The 17,241-nt window shown below is 42.5% G+C and overlaps 1 protein-coding gene across 3 annotated transcripts in view; it reads left to right on the forward strand.

Annotated features, from left to right (window-relative positions):
* Positions 1–17,241, forward strand: part of THSD4 (thrombospondin type 1 domain containing 4) — a 568,727-nt gene that overhangs the window by 424,071 nt on the left and 127,415 nt on the right. The window lies entirely within an intron of this gene.

Here is a 17,241-nt window from a genome sequence, read left to right on the forward strand (position 1 = left end):
AGACATCCTTATCACCAGAGATAGGGGATTTAGGATGGAGAAGGCTGTATAAATAAACCTTGTTACTTCTTCCCTAAGTTACTACTCCAAGCCCAGACTTCTTTGTCTTGTCAATTCCTCACAAGTTTATTGTTTCCTTGTCTAAGAAGTAAAGATATAAAAGCTGCCTGCTTTGGTCACTTCTTTGAGTCTCATAGTCTTATAAGCTCCTGTACACGTGAAATTAAATTTGTCTTTCTCCTGTTAATCTGTCTCATGTCAATGAAATTATTAGGTTAGCCAAAGAACCTAGAAGGGAAGAAGGGAAAAGCTTTCCTCCCCTACTGAATCCTTTATCATCTGATAAGACTTATGTGTTTTATCAGAGCCTTCTATTTATCTATAATTCTGGTAGCCATGCTGTGGTGAGTGGTCACGTCCATTAAAGATTTTTTAAGCCTAGAACAGAGGTTTAACTTACTGCCCAGCTCCACCTTGTACTGGGTTTTTCAGAAGAGCAGAATAATATTTGGTTCTGACTTTACAAAGCATCATCTCACTGGAAAGAAGGGCCATAAATCTGAAATGTTTAAATACTGGCCTCTGAAAATATTTAATTAGATCCAGAAATGCTTAGTTGGAAGACATTCTTCAAGTATAGGAAGGAGAGGGAGAGGTCGATATCGGTTAGAGTCATCATGGAAGTTTCCTAAAAAAGATGAAATTTTGAGTGGAGATGAAGAATATATAATATTTGAAGAGAACAGTAACTGGAGACAAGGAAGCTTGGGGACTGGTTCTTTCTCCTTTGAAAATGGAAGAGAGAGGGTGCCTGGATTGCTCAGCCTGTTAAGCATCTGCCTTCGGCTCAGGTCATGATCCCCTGCTCAGCGAGGAGTCTGCTTCTCCTTCTTCTGCTCCTGCCCCTCTTTCTCTCTCTCTCTCTCTGTCTCTGTCTCAAATAAATAAATAAAATATTTAAAAATAAAATAAAATGGAAGAGAGAGAGAGATGTCCCTTCAGTGTGGATGACCATGTAAGTTCCCATAGCAACTTGTTGTTGGGCTGCTTGAACTTTCTCTTCATTCATGGGACTCACCTCACTGGATAGAGGTTCCTCAAGGGTAGAGACTGTGTCTCCATTCACTGCCATTCCAAGCTCCAAGCACAGCATCTGGCTCAGAACACACAACACAAATGTGCCAGTTGAATGTGCCAAGATTAGAATGGACAAATGTCTTCATTTTTGAAATGAAGAAGGGTAAAATTCGGCAACTGTAAATATCTAAACTTGATGGTAGTTCAAAAAAAAAAAAAAAAAACCAATCCGGAACAGACAAATGACTGGATTGAAAAAAAAAATCTGCAATTCATCTAGACATGATCAGGAAATTTGAACTGATCATTAAAAACCACCAGTGCAATGAAAAGATTTTAAAAGTGAATCTAATTGCATATTGTGTTAATAGAAATACAGTGTTGTGAGCAATCATAGTCCTTTTGTATTTTGCTGGACAGACCACAGTATGTTCTGTTTGGAGAAGTTCATTTTAAGAAGGGTTCTGATAAACTAGAGCACGGCCCAGGGTGGGCAGGGGGGTGACTGGGACTAGTAATTGGTGTCCCTGTCAAATGAGTACAGTTGAAAGAACTGGCATGGTTTAACCCCGGGGAATAATCGGTGGAGGTAGGCAGGAGGAGGCAACAATGCCATCTTCAAAACCCTGGACCTCTCCTCCACTGCTCGCAGTGGCACAGTAGGTGGAAGTAATAGGGGGCCCAAATTCAAACCCAGGATTGTGCTGCCTCCAGCTACAGAGACGCCCCTCACTGCAGAGGTCCCACTGCAGTGGCTGGCTGACCTGCTCAGGGGAACTGCAGGTGGAGTTCCTACATTGGGCAAGAGGTTTGAACTGGGTGGTCTTCAGCTCCAAGAATCCATGACGGTCCCACTTCATTTATCATGAATAGGATTGACTCTCTTCAAGAAACCGTGCTTGCCAGGCTAGGCCACTGTGCGGCAAAGCCCCTTGGAGGTCCATTCAGATTGTTTTCCAGGTCAGCTGCTCAGAGTAACCCATGCCTGTAATAGGGACTCAAAAATTAGCCATTAACTAAGTAACTTCCTACCTGTCACCAGGGAGTGACCAATCTCTAATGACTTCTCATTAGTAGAAGATAATTTGTAAGTTAGAGAATTGATTTCCATCACATCCTATGATACCATGGCAAATGTCAGCAGAAGTTTATTGTGATGTATCAACTGAAGGAAACTCCACACTGAGATGTCCTGAATTCCTCAAATTCCCTATTTCGTATCCTCTCCTCCGGTTGCTTTTAGAACGTTGAATAGCAGTCCTCTACTTTTTAAATAAAATCAGACACAAGCCAGAAATAAATTAATGGAAGTACATGAAATTAGACCATATGAATTTTTCCTTAAATTATTTTAGTTTAAAATTTTTTCCACCATCATTTAGACTTAATTTCTATTTTTGTCGGTAATTTCTCATTGCCTGCTCCTTTTCTTCGCCTTCCTGTCTTTCCTTTCCTTTCATCTCCTTTTCCTCTAAGAATTCAAAATTTTTTGAACATTCTAAGGACTCAACATCACTTAAAAACATTTTTGTGGGGCCAGTGAAGTTTTGGAGCTGCTGCATTTAATACTTAGCCGAACCCTGGAAACCAAATCTGTAGCCGAACATTTGGCTTTGGTTTAGAGGCAGCAGTCGAAAAAGGGAATTGATATGCAGGTGTGGTGCAAAGCTGGTCTTAAAAATACAGATGTTATTACCTCTGGGCCCTGGGGACCTGGAACAAAATACAGCGAGCCACCCCCAGAGGTGAAACAATGGTCATAAAAATGGTTCCTCGATCCGTGAGTTTTGCTGAGCTGTCTCTTTGCAACATTTAGTGACTACTTAATAACACCAACAGTTCTTTTCAGCAAAATTGCTAATATTTAGGGAGCAAGGTTATGTAAAACAAAATTGAATTATGAAAACAATTTTCCAGTTAGCTCTGACATTTATTTCTGTTTATCTTTTTCCTCAAAGGAGCCATTTACCAGTTCCTACCCGGCTGGCATGAGCTGATGTCCACAGACCCCAAACAATCAGCACACACCTCTGAACAACAAGGGTCCTTATTTTCCACCGCTGGTCCTAGCCCAAAGCTTGGAAACACATTCAGTCATGGAAAGATCTAAAACCAAGAAGTATCAAAAGTGGCCTTTTGAAGAAAATTATGATGCTTGTTTAACCCCACTTAAATTTTCATAGAACTTCTCTCTTTAGCCTAGTGCTGTTGGAGGTAGTCTTATTTTGATGTAGAAACAGCGTGTATCGATGAGCGAAACTTAAAGACAGAGGCACATTCCAGTAAAACTGAAAATGCACACGCCATAAAAACAAGCAATTTCACTTCGAGGTATATACTTGAGGGCAACTCTCCCACATGTGTGCATTTAACAGCAGTTAAAATGAATAAACTAGATGCATATGTGTCCATATGGATAGATCTCAAGAAGGCAGAGTGAAGAAAGCAAGCTACTTAAGACACTGTTACCACCATGCAAATTTTTAAATAGAACACACACATAACAATGTAAGAGCATGGATACTCCCCAGCTTCAGAGATTGCCTCTGGGGAGGTGATGGGGGTAGGGAGAGATATCAATAACATTTTGATAATGTTGAAGAGACTTTGATATATATATATTTGATATATATACATATATCAAATAAAAATATATATTTTGTTATTGTTAAATATATGTATTTAACAAAAGTTTGATTCAGTGAGTACTTGGGTGTTATTTTCTATGCTTTTCTGCAGCTTTACATATCTTACAAGTTAAAAATAAAGCCCGAACTAGGGTTTAAACAAAAAGGATGGATGTGCTAGCAAGCACCCAGGGCCCCCCCCCCCCCCACAAACCTAGCAGAGTGGGGACAGTTGGCATCTGGGAGAACAAGCCGAGACCCTAGTCTTTGGAGAGGACAGAAGTACCATTTCATTCTTTTCTCATTCAGCAGTCTGCTCCTAAGATTTCCATAAACGCTTCTCCTTCAATGACTTCACTTCCCGATCATATTCTACTTGTCTGGCACAAATTTTTATATTCCTACTTGGTGATAATATAAATCGAAATTTCCGTTGCTCCTATTTATTCTGTTAGTCTGTGGCTCAAGTTATCTCTTCTCTCTGTACATTATATTCAAATGTTTAGACCCAAACAGGACATATTAGTGAGTGGCACAGCCAGCATCCTATTTCAGAAAGAACTTTATTTGCTGAGTGGAAATAGATACCTACACGTGGAGGGAGGTCCACCTGACAGTGGCAGTTAGTTTTTCCAACTCGGTTGGAAATTCCACCTCATTTTTCCAATTTCGGATTGGAGATCCTGAACAAGGTGTGAGGTTATCTAAATGTTACATAGTATTACTTCGTTCAGCTAGTCTCTATTCAACTTCTCTATCAGGAGTGACCAGCCTGTGCGACTAGAATTACATAGAGCTCTTTAGAAATTCATGTGCATTCCCAGAAGTCAGCTTGAAGGAAAACATTGGATGCACTGCACATTGTATTGATGCTGAGGTTCAGAACCTTTGAGAGTGCTGAGAGGAGGCACTGAGGAAACAACCCAGTGTTTGGGATCGGACAAGTGGAAGGCTGTAGATCCCAGCTTGCCACTTTACCACCTGTCAGGCCTTAGCAAAGTTGCCTAACATCTCTGATCTATTGTTTTCTCATCCAGGAAATGAGGTTGGTAATTCCTACCTTATGGGGTTGATAAGTGAGATAAGTAATGTAAAATGCTCATTACGGCGCCTGACATATAGTTAGCATTTGAAAGCACAGTTGTACTTTCCCCTTCCTTGTCCCTGACACAAGACATAGGTAAAGATATGTGAATGCTACACTTCTCTATAAAGACACGTGATTTGCCTGCAGTGCTTTAACGTAGCAAAAATGGGGATCCAGCTTTGATCAGATGGGCATATCAAGGTTTTTGCCTGGGGATCGTAACTCTCCATATGCCCTTTACCAACAAAGGTCATCTTCTTGCATGATGATTTGTCATCGGGAGGGCATTGGGATTAGTTCAGTGTTCTAGCCAAATAATTCAGCTGAAACAACCCTGGTGAGAATGGTAGTATCCAGTGACCATAATTAGATCTATGAATTCTGTATGTGATCTTGTACAACTTGAGAAGTGAAGCTTGGGTGGATAAATTCAAGCTGGGCCTGTGCTGTGGCTAGGACACTCACTGCCCTAGTGACCCTGTGGCTGGTGGGGGCATATCGTAGCCCTCAGGTGGGATGCAAGTTGGAAAGGTCAACAAGCAGCAGCGTTGGTGGGCTGGAAGTCCAGCCTGTTTCCAGTCTCTCTATCAGCTACCCATCTTGGTATCATCTTGAGCAAATAACCTCCTGGCTCTCTTGGTCTTTAGAGATGGGAATGCAAGATGTTAGACTAGATGATTTTTGGAGCTCTTTGTGGTAGTATTCTGCATGTTTATGATTTCTTGTTCTTTCCAAGTATGATTAAGACTAAAACGACCATGTGCTCCATTTTAAAATGCACATTTTTTTCATATTTTAACATCTAGGATGTCAGGGTATAATTTAAAATTGATGGTAATTCAAAAAGTGAAAGATTTATGCCATCTGAAGAGAAACCAGAGTATTCAATTGATGGCAATTTAGATTGCTGTGAAATATGGCACTAAATGCAGGAGAAGTGCACATAATAAGTGCTATTTTGTCAAGAGTTTCCACAGAAAAAATTGAAAATTGCTGTCCAAATATTGACTGACAATGAGAATGTTCAATTCTCATCACTTCAATAGAGATTGTCAACAGAAAACAACCTGGGAGCTGCTAGGACAGTTGTCCCAGAGGAGGGATGAGTTTGGGTGCCCCTGAAAGTTCCTGTCAGCCCTGAGATGCTCTGACACACTCATGTTATTTCAGTTACCTGGTCAGTTATTTTGTGTACTCATGAAGTAACTCTAGAGAGTATGGGAAAAAACAGAACGTGGTGTATGGGAATGACATGGTAATGTACCTGTTAAATAGTTACATGCATTTCCATTGGAATGTTTGAGCTCCTACTATTCTGAACAGCTGAGCATTACTATATCTCTCACATACTGATTAGTTTCAAATAAATGTGTTTGGACACTAAAATGACAGTGAAAATAATTTCATATTTGTTGATGGCTTAAACGGTCCTTTAGAGTCTTCTAGAAACTCAAAGGTTATTTGCTATGAGCATAGCGCCATATAACAGAACATATTTATTCTTTGTACTCTAGATAAATGGAACTTCCATGTTAATTCTTATCCCGGTTCTAGAGGAGATATTACTCGATTATCACTAGTAGCGATTTTTGGTTGCTATTGAGTTTATCTGCATAAAGAGAAGCCATTCATTAGTCATAGGTGACCTGTTGTTTGATTTGTCAAGCCTTCATAATGATCACGACACATGTTGTCTGTAGTCAGTCTCACTATGGCTTTTAGCATGGCTAGGAGCCGAAGCGATACTGAACTTGACTGTCCCAAGAATACGGCCCAGAGATTTGGTGCAGTTGATCTCGGAGGAGCTGCTTGAAAAGTGATTCCCAATGCCAAAATCTGGGATCAGTTATCCAAAAGGCAGTATTCGAGGGCTGGGTTTGATTTCTGGGTTTCCCTAATTGACAGTAGAAATCTCAGTTTATCACATGTGCCATGAATTTGTTAGTCTGAAGGAATTAATCAAAATGCTGTTTCTATAAACATTTTTATTGATTCATCATTTCTGAAATCATGCAGTTTATGAGTTGGTCCTATTTTGGGTAATAGCAATTACTTATGAAAGCTGCTAGATCGTTTCTGTCAAGCTTAATTAAACCTTTTCTGCTGGGAGACTTTTTAAAGAGTTTGTGAACTGTTGACTGTTGATACCATGCTCCAGATATTACTCATAAAATGGAATCTCTACCAGTAAAAATAACTCAGAGGCATCAAACCTCCAAATCTGGAAGCCAGTCGACTCCTTCTAGACAGATTCCATATGTCTTATTACCTCATCGCAGCTCAGCATTTGGTCTTGTGTATTATTTATAGGTGGGAGTCAATTTTTTTCTAAATCCTTTTTTTTTTTTGAGATGTCTACTCCATTTTTTACTGTCATCCTTTTGTAAAATTTAATGATGTGAAATGCACTGAAGGACCAATGGAGACACTCGAAAGAGCAACCTTTGTAGGAGTTTCTGATGAAGAGCTTAATTAGCAAGGGATTTTTTTTTTTTTTGACTCAATTATGGAACCTGAGGAAAAATCTAGAACTGTAAGGTTATCTTTACCTATGCAGTATTAGAAGCATGGAAGAATGTTAGGGTAAGTGAAGGCTCAGGACAGGTAGCAATGGACTTAAATTGAAAGGAAGTTTGATTGAAGGGGTCCACTTCTGCTGCACTGGGTTTGGATTGATTAAAAAAAAAATGTGAGAGGAATTCAGACTGAACAGTGGTTCAAAGACAATGAAGAGTCTTCTCCATTGGAATAATGGTTGGATGACCATGGTGGTGCCAGTTGATGAAGGTCTTGGTAATTAGGAGTCCCTGAAGAATTTTGAGTAAAGTGATATAATGAAAGCAATATTGTGAGAAAATAATTCAGTAGCATTGGTTAGAAGTGGAAGGAAGCAATAAGGGTAAAGAAAACTGAGATGCGGACAGCCCGGTGGCTCAGCGGTTTAGCGCCGCCTTCAGCCCAGGGCGTGATCCTGGAGTCCCAGGATCGAGTCCCATGTCGGGTTCCCTGCATGGAGCCTGCTTCTTCCTTTGCCTGTGTCTCTGCCTCTCTTTCTCTCTGTGTGTGTCTCAGGAATAAATAAAATATTTTTAAAAAGAAAAAGAAAACTGCGATGCAAGAAGACCAGTTTCTATTATAATAGCAAGGAATAAGGTTATGGTTGAGTAACATAACAATGGAAGTCACAGGACTGGTGCCAATCCTCTGGCATTAATGACAACAACAGCTACTGTTTATTATGTACCAGGCATTATTACTAAGCGATTTACATTGAGTATTTCATTTAATCATCACAACAACCTCATAAGTACTATTATTGGTCCCATTTTGCAGATGAAGGAACTGAGACTTAGAAAAATTAAATGATTTCCCCTAAGTAATTGGAAGAATGAGAATCTCAGCCTAAGTCTCCTGATACCTGAACCCATGCTATAAAAGAAGGACATATAAGAACCATTTGAAGGGTAAAGATGAGAACTAGCCAATATTTATTTAGCATTGTACTTGGTAGTAGAACATCTTAAATAGTTAAGATCCAGTATTTTAAGAATTTAAAACCCAAATAGAGAATCATACAACATGAACCAGGCAGATGGCATAGGTTGGGTTCCCCAGGAAATAGACTTTGGGATTTGGATACAGGCAGCTTACTGGAGAGAGTACTTGGGATCAACATCCACGAGGGAGGAGGGATGCAAGAATGGGCAGACAGAACAGGGGTTTTAGCTGATCTCAGGGAGCTCTAGAGCTGGAGTCCCATAACTCTTCAGATTGTCCCAATAAAGGCAAGGGGGCCAGGCCTCTATACTCCTTCATCAAGCAGTCAGTGGACGCTGGCTGCCCCTGGAAGGGAGGGTCACCTTGAAGCAAAGCAACTTCCTTCTGCTGATGACAGGTCTTGGGGAGGGACTCAGCTGTGAGTCCCCAGCCTCAGTCCTGAATGGAATCTGGACAGCACACCAAACAGCATCCACTGCAACAAAGCATAAGAACATATTATATTTTTGAATTATCTGCTCTTCAGTTTGTAAACACCTTAAGTCATATTTTTAAAGAATATTCCCTTTGAAAGTACTTTTTGGTGTAGAGGAGACACCCAATAAATCTGTCAGTAGATTTCTTTGCCATGGAATGGTGGCCTGAGTTCTAGCTGAAAATAATCATTATGGGAGGCATTTGGGGGGTGTGCGTTTTAATTGAAACACTGTGTTTGGACTCATTTGGTGTTAATGTGTAAATCCAATATTGTTTTCACACCTGCCCTCTTTTTATGATGCGTTGTTCGTTAAAAAAGAAAAAAAAGTCTAGTCTGGATTTCTTGCTTCAAACTACAGAAAGGGCATGGCCAACACTGGCCAAAGATCCAACTCATATGGTGTCATGCAGTCATCCTTCAAGTCCATCGAAAAGACCTAATTGGATATGCCTGGAGAGAGGAGCTGTGTGGACAAGACCATGTGCTAGAATCACCTAGGGAACACTGCTGATCTTGATAAATATTAGGTACATACACACAAAACACTTGGACTTCACCTCCTAAAGAATCTGATTTCTGGCGGCTGGAGTGGGATCCAGGCATATTTATTTTCTAACAGCCTCCAAGATTCACCAGAGTTTGAGAATCCCTTTCTCGTGGGCCAGTGGAGATTTTTGATAAAGAGTCTTTGGGGATAGATCACCTATTGGACGTGCTGGAGCTCTTCAATAGGCTAACTCTCAGAATGAAAGATCTTCTTAGAGGAACTGGGGACTATCATCTAGAAATGGGAGAGAAGATAGATGTTTGAAAAACTCTGCACTCAAAAAGAAGGACAAAAGGACACAGGACAGAATTAGGAACTAGAGAGCAGGGATAGGGATTTTGAAAAGCCATGAAGATTCCTATCATAGGACTTCTTTCACCTCCTCTTATTTACATTCATTACTTTACCCATTGCTCGAAAATGAAGATGTTTCTTGTGTTTATCTTGATGGGTAGCAAATAAGTGGGAGCAGGTAAGCAGGGATCTTATTCATTCATGCAATAAGCCTTAATTGAGCAGTTACTATATTCCAAGAACTGTGCAAATGGTAGCAGTGCAGAAACCAGAAGATTCACCTTGTGCCTTCAGGGAGCTCATAGTCAGAGTAGGTGAAAACTGACAGGTGATAAAGCACTAATGTAGAAAGAGGCACAGAGACTGGGATAGTCGATAAACATAGTACCTGCAAACAATGACAATCTTGTCTCATCTTTTCCAATCCTTGTATTTCTTATTTCCTTTCTGTGTGTCATTGCACTGACCAGGACCCCCATATCTTATTGAAGAGCAGTAATTGTGGGCGTCTTTGTCTCTCCCAGACCCTAAAAAGAATGTGTCTCAATTTTCTCTTTTGAGAGTGACATCTTTGAGAGTGGGTTTTGGTAGATAACCATTTTCAGGATCAGAAAGCGGCTTCTCTATTTATAAGTGTTTTTAGAAATGTTCGATCTTAAATACAAATTGGATTTTAACAAATGCTTTATTGAATTGCATCTTTTGAAATGCCCATATGATCTTTTTCTTTGTTACCAATGATGGAATAAATACATTGATAGATTTATCAAATGTTGTGCCATCCTTACACCTTACATTCTGGGGTAAAAATCACTTGCCTGTTCTTATTACCATTTTAATCCACTACTGGATTCCATTAGCTAATATTTTATTCCAGATTGTGCTTGCGAAAGTAGGGAACACGGGTTTATTATTTTCTCTTCTTTCATTGTTCTTATATAGCTGGCATCAAGGATCTACTAATGTCATTAAATGAGATGGGCAGCTTTCCTTCTTTTTCTGTACTCAGAAATAACTTATGAAGTGAGGATTATCTGTTCCTTGAACATTTGGTAGAACTTACCCATAAAATCATCTAGGTCTCCTGCTTTTGAGGAGAGAAGTAGGGCCCAGGGAGATTCTTTATTGTTCTATCAGTTTAGTAGTGGTCAGTGGTCTACATAAGTCTTCTGTTTCTTTTGTGTTGGTTTTGGCACCCATTTTGTTTAGATGCTGATGGAAAAAAAAAAAAAAGATGTCCACTTGGGTGATTCAGGAGGAGAAATAGTGCCCCAAGAGCTATACAAGGACAAAGAGGCATCCTATCTCGGAGCCAGAGGACTATCAGAATACATTGTCTATGAAAAGGGGATTTAAACACCCCTTCTCTGACTAGTGTGTTATGTTTGTCCTAAGAAGGGAGCTTCAAGAGGCAAGATGCTTGGCCCATGTAGGTTGGTGTGGGCTGAGAACTCTCTGACATCTTCATCTGTGACCGGTGTTAATAGTTCTTCATCCTGGCGTTGACCTTTTCTGGATCATTGACTTAGGCCTCAGGCAGCAAAAGGCCAACTAAGGCTGAGAAACCTCTCAGGGAGAGTATGAGCTTACATGTAAACTCATCACTAGATAAGAAATAGGTTTAACTTTTAGGACACATATATGCCAAATAGCTGATAACTGGCCTTCAGAGGAGCTTGACCAGGGTTGTGAAGGGTCCAGAAACCTTATATGAGGACTGCCTGTTGGAGCTGGGCAAGAAAAGGATAGTAAGAGGCATGACAAATGTCTTTCTTATATAAAAAGAATTGCCATGGAGTGGGCCAGGCTACCAGTTGTTACCACTATGTGGTACCAGAAGGCTGGGGGAAACAGATTTGAGTTCAGAGTAAGGAAAGAGGTTTCTGGTGGCGCCGTGAGTCCTCCGTTGTTAGAAAAGTTTATGCGAAGGTTTTATCAGAGCATCTTCTGGGGCGAGGCAGGAATTCAATTTTGAAAATGAATTTGAAATTCAAGTGAGGGTTGCTAGCAGACTGTGCATCAAGAAGACATTTTAGAAAGGGTCGCAGGTGGAACATTTCCTGGCCCCTTCCATATTCCAGATTCTGCACTGGATATTTTTATATCCACAACCTCCTTAATGCTTCCTAACAACTCAGTGCTTTACTTATCCCCATACTAAATGGGAAGACACCAGGGATCCGAGAAGTTAAATAACTTGCCTGAGGTTGACCAACGCCCAACTTTGAACCGAGGTGCATCAAGCCTGAGCCCATTTGGACAGAGACCAGAGGTGCTTCCACTTTGATGCACAAATGAGAGCTCTCTTAAAATGCAGCTTCTGTTTCAGGAGGTCCAGGGTGGGGCCTGGGGTTCCACATTTAACCAGCAGAACCCAACAATGCGGACGCCATACTCCAAGGAGACCCTTGGAGTATTGTGGGTATGGACAGTCTTGATAAAGTTGTTCGAGAGTCTGAATAGATGACTCTATTTTCCAAGTAAGAAAACCAAGAGAAAGAAGGAAGTGTTCCCCAGCGTCTGCCCAAGGAAGTCTCTACCCATGGGTCTGGCAATGACCAAAATAGGGTCGGTCATCTCATCGTTTAACTAGTATTTATTGAGTGCCCACAGTGAGCTGGAGACTGTTCTAGGCACTTGAAATGCAAAGATAAACAAGGCCCTTTTATAATCTAGTGGAGTGAGCCTAAACCCAAACAATTATCATGGGGTTTGGTTACGTATCTACCTCACAGTTTTCCTGGCCCAAACCCTTGAAATACCCTGATTTTTCTCACTCTGTCAGCCTCTATGTCCAATCTGTCACCAGGTTGGCTCACTATGAATAAACAATATAGAAGAACTGCCAGAAAACTAATGGAGGCTCCGTCTGCATGAAGAGACGCGTCCTCAACTAGCGCTCTCTGCCCAGTCAGCCCGCAGCTGGATGACTGGCTTCAGATCTCTGGGACCTATCTCAGCGGGAACCGTGACAAACTGGCCTTCATCCAGGGGAGCACAGCCAGACCGGGGAGGAGACCTGAGCCATGTTACATCAAGCACTGTTGAAAGAACTGGCAAAGTCGATCTTGCCATCATCTCCAAGATGGAGAGCCTGAGGGCCCCTGAGGGCCTTGGCCAGCTCTCCCTCTGCCTCCATGCCCCCTGGGATGACTCCTGTCTCTCAGGCCACACTCCGACATCCCCTCCCTCACTAGCTGAGCTAAAACAGCCTCCCCAAGGACTCCTCACATGTCCGTGTTTTCATTCCTTCCTAGCTCTTACCACCTCTCTCCAGTTGCACCTCCATTTCTTATGTCTTTGTGAGGGCACTTTGAGCAGCTCAGCTCTAGAGGGTATGATACACTAGAAGATGCTCAGGACTTCCCAGTGACTCCTTTGGAACATTCACCCTAGGTTGCCTTTTCCTCATCCGGCAGCCCTGCACTACCTCACATCCCACACCTACACTGTTGTGTCAGCCTCTCCATAAGTTTCTCTTTGTTTACTTGCCACCACCCCCACCCCCAGCCCCATTCCCAAGCAACTCCATCCTGTGTGTAGCTCCTAGAACCGTCTTTCTGTCTCATTAGGGGGATTTTGATGACATTTTCAGCTCCCAGGGGCCTGTTTTCTCGGGCTACCTTGCCCGTGGGACAGGTGATGGCTTGTTCTGGAACCCTTCTTGGCTCCTTGGCCCTCCCAAGCTGACATGGTCGCGCCCCCTGTGTGCTCAGGGAAGGGCCTTCCTCCCCCTGCACCCGGGGTGACTGTCCTCCTCCCACCGTAAGTTGGAATCTCTCAATAAAAGTGGGGACACTTCCCAAGCATAAAATTTGTATCTTTGTGCGCTGGTTCCCAATCACTTTCTTACTTTCCTGAAAATGCGTTGCTATCTAACCACATTTTAGAGTTCCCCCAATTAAAAAAATATAATAAAACAGAGAGGATAAACAGACAAAACAAATCAAAAATCCTCCTTTAATCAATGCTTGCTGAACTGGTGCTTCAGACAAGCACTTCTGAGGCAAATGGATGACCACATGGATATTTCCAGGGAGGGGCAGGGGATGTGGAATTGGCACAGCGTTCTGCTCTGCCTGTCACGGCCCTGTCTTTGATCTTTAATTAGAGCCATTCTAGGCAGGGCTCAGTACACTCTGAAAACACACTTTGTGATTAAAAAATGTGCAGTACATCAGCCAAAACATTTGTTTATATTTTACCCCCAATTTCAGGGTTCTTGTTTCTTGTCATGCTTTCCTTGAGAACTTTCTTTATGTAATTAAAGAGGTGCGAGTGCTCTAGCATGACTCTGTGCAGTGGAAACACAAAGCATTTTTCCCTCCCCTGAGACAGAGAAAGGTTTCTTCCCACCTTCCAGGGACAAAGTCCATAAGGAGGGGCAACACACCCAAGATTGCTGCAACGTTTCCAGAACAGTAATAATAATCGGGCTGTCCAAGAAAGAAGGAACTTCATAAAGAAATGAGACCTTCCAAACAGGGCCTCTTGCAGTGCTGGGGATCCCCTCCAAGGAGTGAGGGTGTTCGAATGTACTAGTGTGTGTCTCCAGTTCTGGTGCAACAGGGTTTTTCTCGACAGTGTCACTGTTCATATTTTGGACCAACCATTTTGGCCGGAGGGCTGTCCCATGTTTCGTAGGATGTTTAGCAGCATCCCTGGCTTCTACCTGCCAGACGTCCGTGGTGCTCTCCCCCTGCTTCCACCAATTACACAATCAAAAAAGTCTCCAGACATCTCCAAATGTCCCCAGGGGAGAGCACTATCTGTCCCCAGAGACAGACACCACTGCATGAGATAGACTTGGAATGAGATCCTTCTAAGAGGTGGGCTCTGAGGGACCCAGAGCAGCTGGTGCACAGTAACGTTACCCGAGAGGCACTCACCAACGTGCAATGGCCAGGCCCGTGCCAGACCAAGTCAGTTAGAGTCTTACAGGGTTAGGCCAGGAATCAGTAGTATTTAAAGGCCTCCACCCACCCAGGGACTCTAATAGGGTTATTAGAGAGAACTCTCTCAGGGTTAAGAGAGAGAGAACTTTGGAAGAAGAGATAGTTTCATGACCTCCATCAGAGGCGTGAAAGGAGCAGTGACCCTGGGACATCTCAATGTCATAACAGGAGAGTCGGATGGGAAATGCCAAGATGGACAACCAACTATCCTAAGTCTGCGATTGCTCCTTCTGTCTTCCTTAGTGGCTGGGAGAGCTCTCAGATGTGCTGGGAAGGGCTGGGGAGGCTGGTAACGCCCCACAGCCAGCTGTGAGGGGAGGAAACCTAAGTAGTCGAAGGGTCCTGGAGATTTTAAAAAGGAAAAGGAGGCCGAGACTTTGAGGCCTATGGGAGGAGGGAAGGAGGGAAAGAAAGACTAAGAGAGGAAGCAGCCCTGAGGCTCAGAAGTCCATCTTGGCCACTTGGCTCCAGTTCACCAAAGGCAGAATAATGGTTTCAGCAGTACAGGCTTGAGGGTCTCATGAGGTCCCCCATTTTCCTCTGTGGTACGTAAGTCCTCTGCTAAAGGGACAAGAAAAACAGTGGGACCTGAAGATTCAGGACGCTATCATCCCACCTAACATCCCAAACTAGGAAGTCTCCAGTCATTTTGCATTCTGATTCATACTACAGCAGGGACGTAAAGGGCGTGAGCTTTAGGAGTCACTAGGGTTGTCTTCAGTTCTTGACTCCAGGTCTTACAAGTCAAGAGTTCTTTGAGAAATAACTTGTTTTACCTCCCTGGGCCTCAGTGTCCCCATCTATAAAATGGGGATAATCAGCATTACAGTTTCATAGAGCTGGCACAAGAACTGAAGGAAACAATGCAGTGAAAAGCACTGAGTGCAGTGCTCATTAAATATTTGCCACTGTCATTGTTTATTCTGTGGCCCCAACATCTAGTGGTCAAGAAGTCCTGTTTCCTGTTCCTTGGAAGTGTCTTTGAAAGTATGGCCCCCTCATTCCCATCTCTTTTGGTCTTGCCTGAGTTCTGTGCCACTGGTCACCCCTTCTGGCAGGTCCACCTTGCTCTGCCACCCAGCTAACCTCTCTCGGGAGGCACTAGGCTTGTGTGACTCCTGATTACAATTTCCAGAAGTTCTTTGCAAACCAACAGGGTGAATTCCAAAAGCCATATGGCCAGACCCTACTTCGTGGGCCACCCTGTGGTTTCCCAGTGCTTCGGAATTGTTAATTTGGGTTCCCACGACCAGAGACTATTGACTGGCTTCCCTTGCTGGTGTTTGAAATGTCTGCATGTTTTCAAGCCACTCTAAGTATTAGTTGAATGAACTCCTCTGTCCACAGTTTATATATCTTGGACTGAAGTGTTGCACATTTTTTTCCTGTTATGTTTTAAATATAAAGTTTTGTTTTCCCAGCTAGTACTGTAAGTGATTTGGAAAAATTGCCTGGTCCTGATTAATTTCTTTTTTGTATCTCATGTAGGGTCTTGTTTATTTATATTAATAAGAAGACTATACAAACAGCTTACATGTGAAATTTTTCTCCTGAGGACACAGAGGCTGATGATAAAAGGCTAGTTCACGAGTGAGGGAAGGTTGAAATCTGGGTTCTTTCAGCTCTTCTCCTAGCCTAGTGCTGCATCAAGTCTCCCCATTCCTATGACACCCCCAGGTCTCCCCAGTTTGGCAGCTTACCTGACACCTTGCCCTTTTCTCTGGGGATCAAGATAGGACAGGAAAGGAAAGAGAGCTTAAGGAAGGAAAGCAACTGAAAGACCAAAATCAAACTCTTTGGAACCCCTGGGCACTTGTTGACTCTCAACAGGAAATTGCTTCCAGGAATATTCTGTTGCATTGCCCACAGAGTTGGACTCTTTGGGTTCTTGTTCTAAGTCAGGCATACAAATGACCAGCTCCACCTGTGACAGCGATTCCATGGAGGGTCAAGACAGGTGTAGCTGGAGAAACGTGGTGGCTTGAAATCAAGAACAGTATTTCTCTTGAAGGGACAAATTTTGATTCCTTGAACGTACAGCTCACCTAGGTACTGGTATAGATTTTGAATAGCTGTCTTCCTATTAGTTTGGTTTCCTACTATTACAATTATCAATAATTGTGAACTTCTTTGTTTCCCTCCATAAACTGGGAGGCAGATGATGAGAGGGGAAAGTCAGCACAGCATAATGGATAAGGACAGGGGACTTAGCAACAGATAAGCCTGATTTTAGTTCTCCCTCTGTGCTTACCAGCTCCCTAACTGGAGGAAAGTTGTCTGATTGCACTCTTACTCAAAATTTGGTCTTATCATCTGTCAAATGAAAGAATAATAGTAGCCACGTCACTAGGTTGTTCTGAGGACTAAGTGGTATCACAAAAGTAGAGCACTTAGCAGAGTGCTTGGCCTACCCAAGCCAGCACAGCCAGCAACGACAGGGATGGCTTCTATAAGTTCCTTGAGAACATGGAGTCATCTGTTGGCATCGCCAACTTCTAGATCAATATCTAGAAAGGAGAGTGTCTGAAATGAATCAATGAATGTCAGGCCCATGTGTTCAAGTCTTTGCCATCTTCAATGTAAGTATTTAGGTAAATGAGAGCATATCTGTGGCCCGTGGGCACATTGGGTACTTTGGCCACAACCAGGTAGTTGATGGTCTTAACTTTCTATGCAAT

The sequence above is a fragment of the Canis lupus genome, chromosome 32 (genome assembly GCF_048164855.1).
Source record: "Canis lupus baileyi chromosome 32, mCanLup2.hap1, whole genome shotgun sequence".
NCBI classification, from domain to species: Eukaryota; Metazoa; Chordata; class Mammalia; order Carnivora; family Canidae; genus Canis; species Canis lupus.